The sequence below is a fragment of the Falco rusticolus genome, chromosome 13 (genome assembly GCF_015220075.1).
Source record: "Falco rusticolus isolate bFalRus1 chromosome 13, bFalRus1.pri, whole genome shotgun sequence".
NCBI lineage: Eukaryota > Metazoa > Chordata > Aves > Falconiformes > Falconidae > Falco > Falco rusticolus.
This window is the reverse complement of record NC_051199.1, coordinates 4652605-4665966: the sequence shown is the minus strand read 5'-3', so window position 1 is coordinate 4665966 and position 13362 is coordinate 4652605. Positions and strand designations below refer to the sequence as shown.

Sequence of the window (13362 nt, the reverse complement as noted above, 5' to 3'; positions counted from 1 at the left end):
TGGGGCATTTCCAGTTTTTTCCCGGGTTTTGGTGGATTTTTTATTTTTTTTGAACACCTTCGTAGTCAAGCCTGAGGCAGAGACTTAAGCAAAAGGCTCTATACGTACAGAATTGTAATCTCACAATACAAGCCCCAGTGTGCAACATCCCCTGCAGGCCAGGGGGCACTTTGTGTGCAGAGTCTGTGCAAGCAGTGAATACGCACCGTTAAACTGGAAATGCCAATACCAGTGGCAAGTACTGGAAGTCCCTCTGGAAAGAAAGTGGAGCATGCAGGGAACTGCCTTGGGAGGATGCACTTGTGTCAACCCTTGTACTTGGTTATGCCACCCCATCGGAGGCTGCAGCTGGCACCCAGGTGGGGTGACTTCAGTGCAGCATGGGGGGCTGGCGGGTGGCACCTTGGCATCACCGCCGCCAGCCCCAGTACGGAAAGGGAAATATTCACTATTAATGATTCTTGTCGTCGTCCTCCCCCACCAACCCAATTAAATGAAATTATACTTGTGGCCTGAGTGCGTAAGACATAACAGATCCTACAGGAAGAAAACTATTGCCATGCGGAGAGCTGTCCCTCCCTGGGGGCAGCGTGTCCCCTGCCAGTGGCACTTGGCAGCAGGCTGGGACCATCCAGCCCCACAGCCAGGCTGGCTCTCAGGGAGAGCTGCGTTTTCCCGTTGTGCTGAGATGCTGGGGTGTTCCCAGGCCGCAGTGGCAGCAGGAGGAATAGTCCTGCTGTGCACTGTCTTTGGAGAGATGCAGAGGGGTTTTTGGAGTTGAAAGGAGTGCTTTAGGGAACATGTGCACTTTTAAGCACATAATTAGACTTATCTTCAGTAGAGCTGCAGAAAAGCTTGGTTGCCTTTCAGCTGGCTAGGCCACCTCCAGAGTCCTTCAGATGGAAGGCAAGGCACTAACACTGGCCTGTATTTAAAAAAAAAAAAAAAAAAAAAAAAAGTCTCTCAAGGATTTATTAATAAAAAAACTGCTTTTCAAAATCACATTCAACACATTGCCGCTTTTCTGGTAGTCCTAAGTGCTTCTGCTGGGCACAGGGCAAGGGATCTCCTTTAATACCCTTGGAAGCAGCAGAACCATGGTTTGTTAGGGTGTGATATCCCTTCTACGCAGTCCAGGGGTCCTGTCCCAGCAAAATACCCACTTGATATTTCATTGGACTTTACATTCACTTGGATTTGCTAACTCTTTCACCCTCATAATGTACTGCTCTGAGGGATCACCCAGCATCTGAAGTTCTGAAGACTCAGATGTCCCTCCAAAGACCCAAACCATGAGTCTGATTTGTGGATTCCTGTAATGAAAAATAGCTTTGCTATTCCTTGCACCTCTCTGGCAGCGCCTGGGCCAGGTCACTGTCAGAGGCAGGGTGCTGGCTGGCCTAGGTGGATCAGGGACGGATTTGGAGCAGACCTTTCCAGCACTGCTCAGCTAATGAACTTTGCAGTCTTTGTTAGCTTCCTCCGTATGGTGATTCCCTTAGGAGAGGGATTGTTTCTGTGGCCTAGCCCATCACTTTGACAGTTCCTGCTGGGTATTTCTGTACGCCAGCTTTAAATGAACTGTGGCTGCTGAGGCTGGCAGAGAGTACTAGTGCTGCTGGTATAAAATACCTGCACCTTGTACTGTGCATATTGTGCATTTTCCTTTTCTTTTAAGAAACACCATGACCACAAGTGTTAATTGCAGGTCAGCTCATACTGTGTTGCTTTCAGGCTCAAGCAAAAGAAGTGGAAACCAAGAATTCACCTTCTGTTTTCAGATCAGTAATAGGTGAACAAAGTGAGTAGTGATGCCCATGAAGTCTCCAGTTGTGCTGCCAAGAAGGGCTGGTATGGGTCACAGTGACAGCATAACGAGTAGCACCTTCTTCAGCAGGCTGCAGCCCGTCCCACCTGCCTCAGCACAGCTTCTGGGGTGCTCCTAAGAGCAAACTGGGAGCGTGTCCTTAGGTCTGACCCTGGAAGCTGTACCACCTGCAGAATGCACTGCAGCACTGGTTTCTTGATGCTGGCGCGGCCTCTGTGAGATCAGCTGCTTTTTGCTACATACCCTTTGATGGATTCGTTGCGTATGGCTTTTAGTAATGTCTTGATTTCTCAGGAAATAAAGTGTTTTAGACAAGAAGCCAGGCATCTTGTTACTCCTGCCAACTGGCAAGGGACGTGCGTGTGTATATGCATATAGCTATTTGGTGTTTAATAATTGAACCTGGATGTATCAAGGTTGGCAGCACGTCTTTCAGCTTTGAAGACAGGGCATTGTTATAGGAAAATGGGATGTTTTCCTGTGCTGAAGACAGATTTTTCTTCCCCAACTAATCCTGGTGTCTGCAGCTGCTGTCTAGATATCACCTCCTAAAAGGCAGGGAATGAACTTCTGAACATCTGTAACAGCTACGTTAAGTGGCGTGGTTTATTGTAGAATTATGGATGATGATGGCTGGATTACTAAATTGTAAATCAATCAAAGGCATTCTGATGATATTCTAAACCATGAGAGAGAGGCTCATGCAGGAAGAGACAGTGATTTATTGCACCAACTGGTAACACATTCATCCCCAGTCATTTTTATTTATCATTATTTTGAAAAGATTTCAACCCTTCATAAAAGTGAATAAAAAAAGAATCTGTAATGATGATAAATTTTTGCTGTAATGAAAATTGACACTCCTGCACTGTGATTTCTGGTGCTAGGAAAGTGGAGAATAAGGAACTTAAGACACACAAACTTCACAAAAAAATTAGTTGAACAATTGCCTTTGTTTAACTGCCTTTTACGAGCACATGAAGGGAGCTTTTTCCTTTTTATTTTTAAATCTACTGCTATGAAAGTCTCTCACACTAGCTGTAGTTTTAAACCATTGGTACCCAGGATTTTGAATGCTTAGCAAGTCATCCATTTCCAAGGCATTAGCAACACAGACAGGATTTATTTCAATCTCTGCAGTTGATTCTTTGATCCCAGGCTTGCTTAAGTGCATTCCAGTGCAATTAATTAGAAAAACAGTATAAGGCAGTGGCAACTCCAAGTGATCTTAAATGTAAAAGTGACTGATTAGTAGCTCTGCTTTCTTGAGGATTATCTATTTGTTGCTTGACAGCATCTGCTATTCCTGAGCGAGGGAGAGTCAGTTAATTGAGAAGAGGGAGCTTTGGTACTCTTTGTTAAGTCACTAATATGACTATTCACGAGAAAAGCGGCAGTGTGGGAACCTCTCCCAGCACTAATTTTAAGAAGAAACTGGGTAAATGGAAGTAGGGCGTATCTCGTGCCGTTAGGTATATGGCAGTATGTAGTTCACACTGGTTTGCTTTGCTGGGCAGTAGTTGGTCCCTTTCACTAGCAGCCCTGCGTGGCTCACTGGGGGGCTCTTCAGGAACCAGTCCCTGCAACAGCTTGCGCTGTGGCTGCCTCCAGGAATGGGTTGTGCTGCTCTTTGTGGTTTTCTTCCTTGGGATGTCTTGTTTCTTGATGTGCCCGGGCCAGTTGAAAGCTATAATGTTTACTTATATGCCCAGGACATGTCAATCTAGTTTCAAAATTCTGTGAATCTCAGTTCTGTTTCCTGAGCCTTCCCCCTCCGATCAATAAAAGTAGCCATCCATCAATTTTTGATTGGAACAAGATTGATCCACGAGCAACTCACGGGTGTCTGTATGGCAGCTGCAGCTGCCTGACACAAATATTGCAACCCTTTTGGCTGAGGCAGGCAGTTGCCAAGGAATTCAATTGTCCTGCATAAGCGATCAATATCTGCTCCTCTGACTACTCTTGCTCCCTTAATCTTTCTGTATGGTTTCTTTATAATTTAATCTTCTTCAAGGAGACATATTTCCCATCTGTCATGCTGTTACACTTTTCTTGAATCTTTCTTGAATCTCATTGCCAGTGGAGCTCCTGTGATTCACAAGACAAGCTGGCTTACCATTCAAAAGAAAATGCAAATTCCAGCCTATCTGCTTTGTTTGCAGCTCATTTGGATAAATATCTTTGCATATTGCATAGTTAGTTCTGCTTTGTCTTTGCGCTATTTCAACTTGCTTCTGATTTTCTTTTTTCTGTGTCGCAATATCCCCGTTCTTTCTTCTGCATCCTGAAGTGAGCAGGAATCAGATGCAGAAATCCTGCTTTATTAGGTAAAATATGCACTCATTTTATTCATTGTATGCATCTTGACCCCTGGAGAGGCTGAATCCCTGGCATTCTCTCTCTTCCCAGGGCAAAGACAGTACAAAGCTGTGCAGATTTCCGTGCAGAACCAGTGCATCTCAGTCCTGATGATGAGGGGGAGACTTGAAAGTTCGGGCTCCCTGATAACATGGCAGCCTGCACTGGCAGTTTATTAAGGGACAGCACTTATCCCCTGGAGCTAGAATGACACCCCAAATGTTTTCCACTTGAACTGTCTAGTTCTGGGGTGAAAACGGCTGTCTTACATTACCTATCTAATGCAAATTGGTCTCTGACACAGAGATGAAAAGTTCAGTGTCTCATTGCAAATGTCTTGGTACTCTTCAGGGGTTGATTTGTTTCTTGCTTGACTCTAATGCAGCTAACATACAGGGAGAAACTGAAAAAAAAATAGGGGCTACAGTACTCTTCCAGCAAATATTGTATAGTAAATATGGCTGTAATGTGTTACAAAAGTCTGTGTTTTGTGTAATGCTAAAATCAGTAAAAATGAAGGTCTCTGTGATAGAGCAAATAAGTGAGGGGAGTGAAAACTTTTCTTATGGGGAACAGCAGGTTTTTTACATCCTGAAATTTCCAACCTTGGTGACAGCAGGGGCAATAATAAAAGCAAAAGAATGCAAAGAATAGGCATGGGTTGCAGTCCACATTTCTACCGTCTGTCCTCTGCCAGCACTGATGTAATCCTTCTGGCAGTGAAACTTTCCATTGCAGTCTGTCAGCATTCAGATGTGCTATTGATTAGTCGGTTTACTAAGGTCACTTAGGAATCACAACAAACCTCCTGGAACCTGGGAAAGGTAATAAATCAAAGGTACTTGATTTGTAACTTGCCGTCATTTTTGGTGCCTTGCTTCAGTAGAAGACAGCAGTCAACACTTCCTAAAGCGCTTGATATAAGGAAGGTTATGATGGCAAAAGAAAGCACTTGTTTATAAATGGTGTGAGTAACATAAGCTTTTAATGGGTCCTAGAGGAGTCCAAGGCTCCAGAGGGCTCTGGAATGCCTTCTTCTCCACCCCCAACTGCTCCCCTCTCCCTGACCCCCACTTTTTTTTCCCAGCCCTTTGGCCAATTTTCATCACATCTGTCATTTTGAAAAATGAACTGGTGGCTCACTCCTAAGGTTCGTAACATGTTGTGTATCTTTTTTTAGATTAACTTGTTTGCAAGAGACAATGCAACAGGAAATTCTTGTGCTTACACAGCAGCTCAATTCTCTTGAAAAGCAGAGATGTTAAAACTCATAGTCTGTGTGTATTCTGCTAATTGGGTATAAAACAGTCATGAGACACAAGGGTGACAGGAGCATAGTTGTTGCCTGGGTAAAAGCCCGTTAGTAGTGTATTGCTAACAAATCTGAACTGGGGCGGAGTGTGTAACAGCCTATGATGAGCACAGCAAGTATCAGTAGTGCACAACACAGACACAAGGTAAAAGGATACCCTCATTTCATCTATGGAGAAAATGATCCTGAAAGTGTCCATTTCTGATGGTTTCAGAGGAATTAATAACCAACCATACCCATCTCGATGCTGTATTTGATTCCAAAGGTGAAATGCTCCCTTGCGTTACCATGTATGGCTCCTCCACATGGAACAGTCTGTAGCATCCCACCACTCCCAAGCTGGGTGTCAAGGCTGCACGTGTCCTCCCAACTTTTTAAGAAACCACAGTTTCACCCATCTGCCCTGCGGGCTGACGTGCATCCTTTGTACCTCCACTCCATCTCTGCAGCCTTTGCCAGTATAATGCAGAAGGAGTATCTATGTAAAAAGGAATATCTACGTAATAGTATTCCAACTATTGCTTTGTAGACCTACCTTTCTTTGTAGGTCAACTTTAAATAGAGACATCTCACACCATGCTGTTCCTGCACTGCAGCCGCTGTGTGTGCAGGGGCACGTGCAGACATTGCCACTCCTGCAAATTCCAGAATCAAGGCTGGATTGCTGCAGGGTGTCCGGATCGAGCACACAGATTGATCTTTTCCTTGGTGTCATGTCTGCAGGATTCTTCACCACCAGGCTGGAGAAGGCCTTTGCAACTGTGTTTGATTCTGTCCGGTGTTTTTAAAGCTGTGACTTGGAGCCCATGCATGTCTTGGAAACACCAAAAGGGGAGCTTTTGTTTCAAGTTGTGCTGAGTGGCCGGCAGGGTGGTTGATCTTCGTGTGAAATGCCTGAGCTGATGCTTGCTCTTTTGTGTCCTTCTTCATTGTCTGCTTCTGTTACCTCTTCTACTGCCTTGGCAAGACAGGTGTGTTGTGTTTGGTACACGCAGGTACACACACGCACAAGCTTCACACTCCCTGGCAGGCACTGCAATGCTGACAGCACTGACCAGTCATTGTGTGATGAAAGGCTGCATCACCAGGATTGTGAAGAATTCAAAATCCTCCACATTTTTTGAAATACACAGGGAGAAAAGAGAGATGTGACTCTTCATGCATGCCTACTCACAGTTAAATTAGGGTTTCTTTTTAACTCAGGGTTAAATAGTCCTAGTATTTTTAAGCGTATCTTTAATGAATATAACACATTTTAATTCCTACTAGAAGACAGAAATATGTAATAGATTCTGACTCTACATCTATTTAAATCCAAAAGATCAGACCTAAGTAATCTCAGGTTCATTTACACTCTGAAATCTGGTACAGACCTACTTACGACTTCAGCCGGTGTTGTAGCTGCTGGAATTAGAGTTGACTCTGTTTTTCCATTTTTAATCTGTTCTTCCCCAAGAGGTTTTTAGACTAGAATAGTTCAGGTGGAAGGGACCTGCAGCGATCATCTAGTCCAGCTGCAGTTCTCCTGGGCAGGAACTGTGAACTGGAAGGGCAGCAGATAAGGCTGCAGCCCTAAAGCTATATAAGTGTTGCCAGCTCTAGAAATGTGCTTTACTCAGGGGCTGCTGGTGCTCACACCCCATCCTGTGTTTCAGAGGAGTTAGACAAGTCGTGTCCGCAAGGATACACAGCTCCGAGCACCCAGCAGGCACTCAGGCACTGGGCTGCTAGGCCAGGGTCTTCCACAGACTCCAGAATACACTTGGAAACCCCTTTCTTGGGAATGGAGGAATACATTTTGTGTTAAACTGCATTTATGCTCCCCTGGGAGAGCGGCCCTTTTCACTCCCCCGTTGCCCCACGGAGGGGCTGGGGGTGCAGATCAGGTTTCTGTGGTTTCTGGGAGCTGGTGTGACATGTGAGACTCCGCATGGCATATGCCCGAGGTTAGGGTAAGCAGGCGCGTGGTTTCTGGAGCACCCCCACACTGCCTGGCATTCATACAGCAGTTTTTTGTTCAAACTCTCAAAAACAGAGCCAGGTTGTGAAAGGGAGTCGCCCCCCCACACCTCTGCTCCGTAGCTGGACTGAAACACTGGGTTTTCCCTGCTGAAACCCACCCTTGTGTATGTAGAAACCTCCCCACTGGATTGCATCCTGCCAAGAGAGCCTGAGAGTTTAATTTGTCCATTTGGAAGGAAAGCACGTCCATTTGTCCGTAGTACCAGAGTCTTACCGCTGCATCGGGAGCTGGCCCATGGGGAAATCAGACCCTAGGCAGGGTCCCTGAGCGGTGGTCTGGAGGGTGAGCAGAGCCCGTGTAAAGGTGGGTTCTTAACATTTCAGAACATCATATCTTTTCATGCAGGAGAGTCCCAAGAGCAGAGACCATCAGGCCAAATGAACACAACTGCAAAACAAACGCAGTTACCAAAGCAAACACGGGCTTGTTGTAGACACCCCCCACCCCCCCTTGTTTACTGGAACAGAAAAACCTTGTATGTGTTTACGCAGTCCGAGTCCTGGCGGCTTGGCTTTGCTGTTCAGTTTCTTGGCTTTTGGTGTTTTCTGTGGCAACCTTTATTTAAACATAGGGAACAGAAGAGGTTTGTTTATTTTTATTTGGGTTTTTTTGTTTGGGGTTTTCTTTTTCTCTGACTTTTAAAAGGCTGAAGAGTTTATTGTGTGTGAAATGCAGGAAGAGTCTAAATGAACACCAGATGAGAGGAAATAGACTGAGGAGAATTAGGGCTATTTGCTACCAAAGGAAGTAATCATTGTACATATATTAAATTCCGATCTCTAACTGAGGGTTTGTTTTGTTATGCAAGAAATGTGACGGTGGAGGAAAAGGGAAATCTGTGGAGCCTTCCCAAGGCCGGGCTTTACAAGCGGGAAGCAGGTTTGGTGTGGCGGTGGCGAGCGAGGCAGGAGGCAGCTCCCACTGAAGCGAGCGGTGGGGTGAGCTGGAGAGCGTTCTGCACCCCAGAGGTCCCCACCACCGCAGAAGGTCATTTTGTGGCTTTGTACAGAAGGGTAGAACAGTTTTTCATACACCTCTTATTTGTAGGTAACATTCAGTATGACTTTCTAATGAGGATATAAATTCCTGATAAACTTCCACCTGCCACGCTCTCAGCTCATCCATCACTGGAGACACCTGACTCACCTTTACACGTACCTGTAAGTCACTGCAGGAACAGCTCCGTCAGGATACGCTGGCCGTCTGCAGTGGGGATAACCGTTACCTAATAATCCCCCTTAACTGCCTCTAGGAGGGGAGGGTCACAGTATGGGTGCTGGCTGCTCCGGTGCTTCCTGGGGTCCCTGCGGGCTGACGGCAGGGTGGGTGCACGTTTCCATGTCGCTGGTGGGAGGCAAAGCGCTGGGCGTTTTGGTGATAAACTCTGTTAAGGTGAGAGCCAGGATGAATCGGATAAGGACCCTCACCAATGATCTGAGGAGTGCGTAATACATGGGTTTGGCTTACAAAGATGCCTTAACACAGCCACCGGTTTGCATTACTACTTCTCTTAAACAAAACAGTGTTTCTCATTCCTACAAGCTGGCAGACACCCTGTTCAGTTCAGTTAATTCAGCAAGGACATAGATTTTTTTTATTATTTTTTTCTTCAGCTGTAGAAAAATTGTAGCCTGGGGGCATGTTGCTTTGACAGATTGGGGTTATACGGTTGAAGCTGACCTATGCAGCTTCCTTCCCCTTCCCCCTCCTGGCAGGTGGGATGAAGCATTTCTGTTTGGAAGTGGCTATCCTTATTTTGCTCTTTATCTGATGGAAGGCCACCACCACCACAGTAGTCAAGACGGACTTGTTATAGATTTTGCTTTTCCTGTGAGGGATGCTTGAAAGCTCGGTGAAGAACCTGTAGAAATAAAAAATAACGTATTTTGGCCGTGTGGGAGGGAAGCATTTAATCACAGCGAAGAATAGGGGATTGCACAGTCAAATAAGCAATTCTTGGCAGATTTTAGAGACCAGCAGTGGGAAGTAAGAAGGGTATATCAAATAGGAGTGTAGGAAAGCATAAATGGAAATGAACTGAAGAGAGATAATAGAATCATATTTAGAATCTGTCACTTTCTCAGAATTATGTTGACTGGTTATTAGCAAAAGAGAAGGAATTGTTTTTTTAGAGGAAGAGGGGTTTCATTTCCCCTTCATTAGCTGAGGAACCTGCTGACAGGAATTAAGGCAGAATATTACTAAATGGGGGCTTCAGCCACTCCCTCACGTCTGCAAGAAAGGGGTTTTTTTAACCCAGATCTCCTCAGTGACTGCATTTGCAGCATGGCCCTGGAAAAAAAAAAAGAAAAGAAAAGAAAAGAAAAAAAAATAAACAAAAAAACCTCTCTGCTGGCAAAACTAAGGCTGCTTTGTGCTGCTATGTGAGAATGGGAAGGAGAGGGCTGGGATGGGAGTCCTGTAGGGCAACAGTGCCCCTGATGCCTGTGTCATGAAAATATGCCTCAAGTTAACTATTGTCCTCTGACCTCAATCCATGCTGAAACAGGGGCTTTGCATAATCATTGAAGGAGACAGTTCCTGCTCCAAAAGATGTTATGTTTTGAATTGCCAAAATAGACAAAGGAGACATTGTCAGCCCTTCACACATGGGAAAGGGAGGCAGAGAGAGAGAGATTTGTCTGGGGCACGCAGGCTAATTTTGACAGAAGGGGGACTTTCACTGAAGTTTCCTGAATTCATTTGTGTACCGCAGCCACAAGCTTGCCCTACCTTTCTAATACTGGATTTTGTTCTCTGAAACTTCAGTTCCAATACAGGGTTGTTTATCAAAAACATGATTTCACTGTGCTCTGTTTAATAAATACGCTAGCGGTTCTTTCCTCAGACAGAACCTGCAGCTTGCATGCAGATCCAAGTTGCAGCACTGAAGTTGCAAATGCCCCAGGAGGCTTCAGGTGGATTGGGTCTGCCAGGGACAGTAACGCAGGGCAAGGCAGAGGTGTGACTTCAGCTTCTGCTTTTCTTTGTCCTCTTGGGGATCACAACCCCATGGATATGTGGAAGGGGAGTCTGCAGGAGTAGTAATGCTGTTCTTCCCAGCTTCACATGGGAAGAAAAAGAAAAGAAATGCCTTACTAACTAGAATGTCCATTTTTCTTGCTCAAGCTTGTTAACTCCAGGAAGGCCAGTGAGACTTGGCATTGCATGACCAAACCGGGGCTATTTGGATTTTTTATGAGGAAGCATTGAGTGGAACCATCTGGGCTAGGAGAAGACCACGCTTCTGAAATGAGCCTTTAGGAATACTTAAGTTAAGTAGCTGTCTGGGGCACCATGCTGAAAGGAAGGGCACTCACAGCTGCATGTATTTTATGGGTTTATTTTATCTCTGATGACAAAGGAGAACTTACTAGTCATGCAGTTCCTCATAAATTTCAAGCCACTGCTGACAAGTGGCACTGCCTGTGTTCTCAACCACACTGGCGCAAAGTTCCCCCAACCTCTCGGCTCACAGTGTTAATACCAATGATGCTAATGGATGATGCTTTCCAGAGAGATCTAACTTTCCTCTGAACATAAAGGCAATCCCCAAGTCACAGTTTGAGAATGGAAACTTCAGTATCTTAAGTACCTTGGGTGAATACTTCCATGGTCATTCATCTAATATCAAAGTGGCTCATCTCTCTGGTTCCTGGAGCCCCCGTCTTCCTAAAGGTGTGCTGTTCACTCCGCTGAGAGCCGAGGGAATCTGCACCTCTGAAGCTAATATCCTTCCAGAAAGCTAAATACAGGTTTGGGAGCATACCTTTCTGTATGCCAGCAATGCATCTCAGCTTGGGTGGTTTAAACTACCCTTTTGCACTGCAGTCTCTGGTTGGTTGGTTGTTGGTTTGTTTGGGTTTTTTTATTTATGCTTCCATTGGGGCAGCTTCCTAAAGTACCTCCAGGGGCCTTTATTCCAGCTTCCAAAGGTACATCTTTTTTCAGTGTTAGAAGGCAAGCTCCTTTCCTTCAAGTGCTTTTCTTTGTGACAGACCCGGAAGGTGGCACATCAAATCCAGTACAATTTCAAAAAATGTGCCCTGCTTTCCTGTGGTTTCTATTCATTGAGATGAATCTTGGCGAGAGATTGCTCGTGGTAGAATACTGACCACTGTATGGCCTCAACTAAGATAACAGATCTTATAGTCCAGGTGTGAAGAAAGAAACACTTGCTCCTTATCCCTTTTTCAGTCCTTGTCCTTTTCAAGTTGTCTTCGTTTCAATGGACCCTAGAACCTTTGCATGATGGTGGCAGGGGGTGAGGAGAGACTGGACTCAGGCTTACAGGAATCAGATTCCTGCAAACTCTGCCACAGACACCCATGTGACTTTATGCACATCATTTAGTATAATTTTATATTCCCCTATCTACAAAATACAAATGCTAATTCTTCTTATTTTCCTTATGCATACTTGTACAGACTGCAGGTTTGGACAGGAATCAGCTCCTCCTGTGTCTTTGGATACCTCACAAATGAGTCCCTGATCTTAGGTGAAACTTCTAGTTGCTTCTGTATGCCACATAATAATAATTGACTTCAACCTGCTTCAGCAAAAAATGCAACCTTTGGGTTACATTGGTGTAAATAAAAAGTCCACTACAGTTCACAAGTCAAAAAATGCTGCTAGTGTTTAGCATCAATGTCTGTCACTTGAACATCTGGCATTCATCATTGCTTTCCTTTTCCTTCCACTGTCATATTTTATCCCCATCTGTTAGAGGTTTCTTAGCACTGTCTGTATAAATCATAGCTACATCTCAGTCTGGGTAGTTGAATCTTTACAGGCTGCAATGTAAATGAAGGAAAAAGAGGTAAATATAAGGGAAGTGTTTCTCATATGCACTCTGCTCCACTTCCTTCACCCCTCTCCCTCTACACGGTACTAGACAGTACTACTAGACAGTGTGATACCTTTGCTATGAAGAGAGATGGAAAGGTTTCCAAAAATAGCAAATGGTTTTACCAGCCCTAGTTCTGAAGGCAGAAGGCACGAGAGGAGCTGGAGTGGACACCCATTGCCATTGTTGGAAAGACCAAAATTTACTGCTTTGGAAGAACCTTTAGCAAGTTAGCAATAAATTGGGAAAACAAATATTCCTTAAAATCAGACTGCCCAGGCAATGTCTTTGATATATTTTCTTAAAACTAAATTACTCTTATTGCAGTAATATAGGTTACTGCTAGGAAGAATAATATTGAAGGTGCTAGGAAAATATGGGGGTGTTAATATTAGCCAAAGCAGAATTTTTTTCACTTTTTTTTTTTTCCTCAACAAACTGTGCTGTGCCCTCGCAATGACCGGCACATTCAGCTCTCCCAAGCCGTGCTGGCAGGGCAGCAAGCCATAGCAGCATTCCAAAGATCCATTTCTGGTGGGGAAATGAATCCGCCACTACCCCTATGTGAAACATTTCCAGTAGCGTGTGTGTGTTACCCTGCCAAAGCCAGGTGCTCCTGTTTGGGCACAGTGTCACACAGCGCCGTGCAGCGGGAGCACGTGTGGATTTAATTCCTTGCCAGCTTTAGCAGCTAGAGAAGATACTTCTTTGTTCTAGAAGCACTCAGAGACAGCATAGTCCCAAACTACTGGAAGTTAGGGAAAAAATGCCTATCCTTTGTCTGGAGAGGGTTGTTGCAGACCACCATCGCTATCAATCCCAGAACTTTATCCAGGCTCGGGGTGGGTCTCTTTGTACCAGACAGCTGTCATATTTTCAGTTCAAGGGACAGCTTGTATTGTTGGGGACTTCATTATACTTGGAACAGCAAGAACACCCCATGTCACTTTGTGTGTTCCTCCTGATTGTCTCGCTTTTTCCTCCTGTTGGGT

General features: G+C 44.9%; 1 protein-coding gene across 1 annotated transcript in view; it reads left to right on the top strand.

The window, feature by feature from the left end:
• The window catches only part of HS6ST1 (heparan sulfate 6-O-sulfotransferase 1), a 201887-nt gene that overhangs the window by 180925 nt on the left and 7600 nt on the right, over positions 1-13362 (top strand). The gene's annotated exons all lie outside the window — the stretch shown is intronic.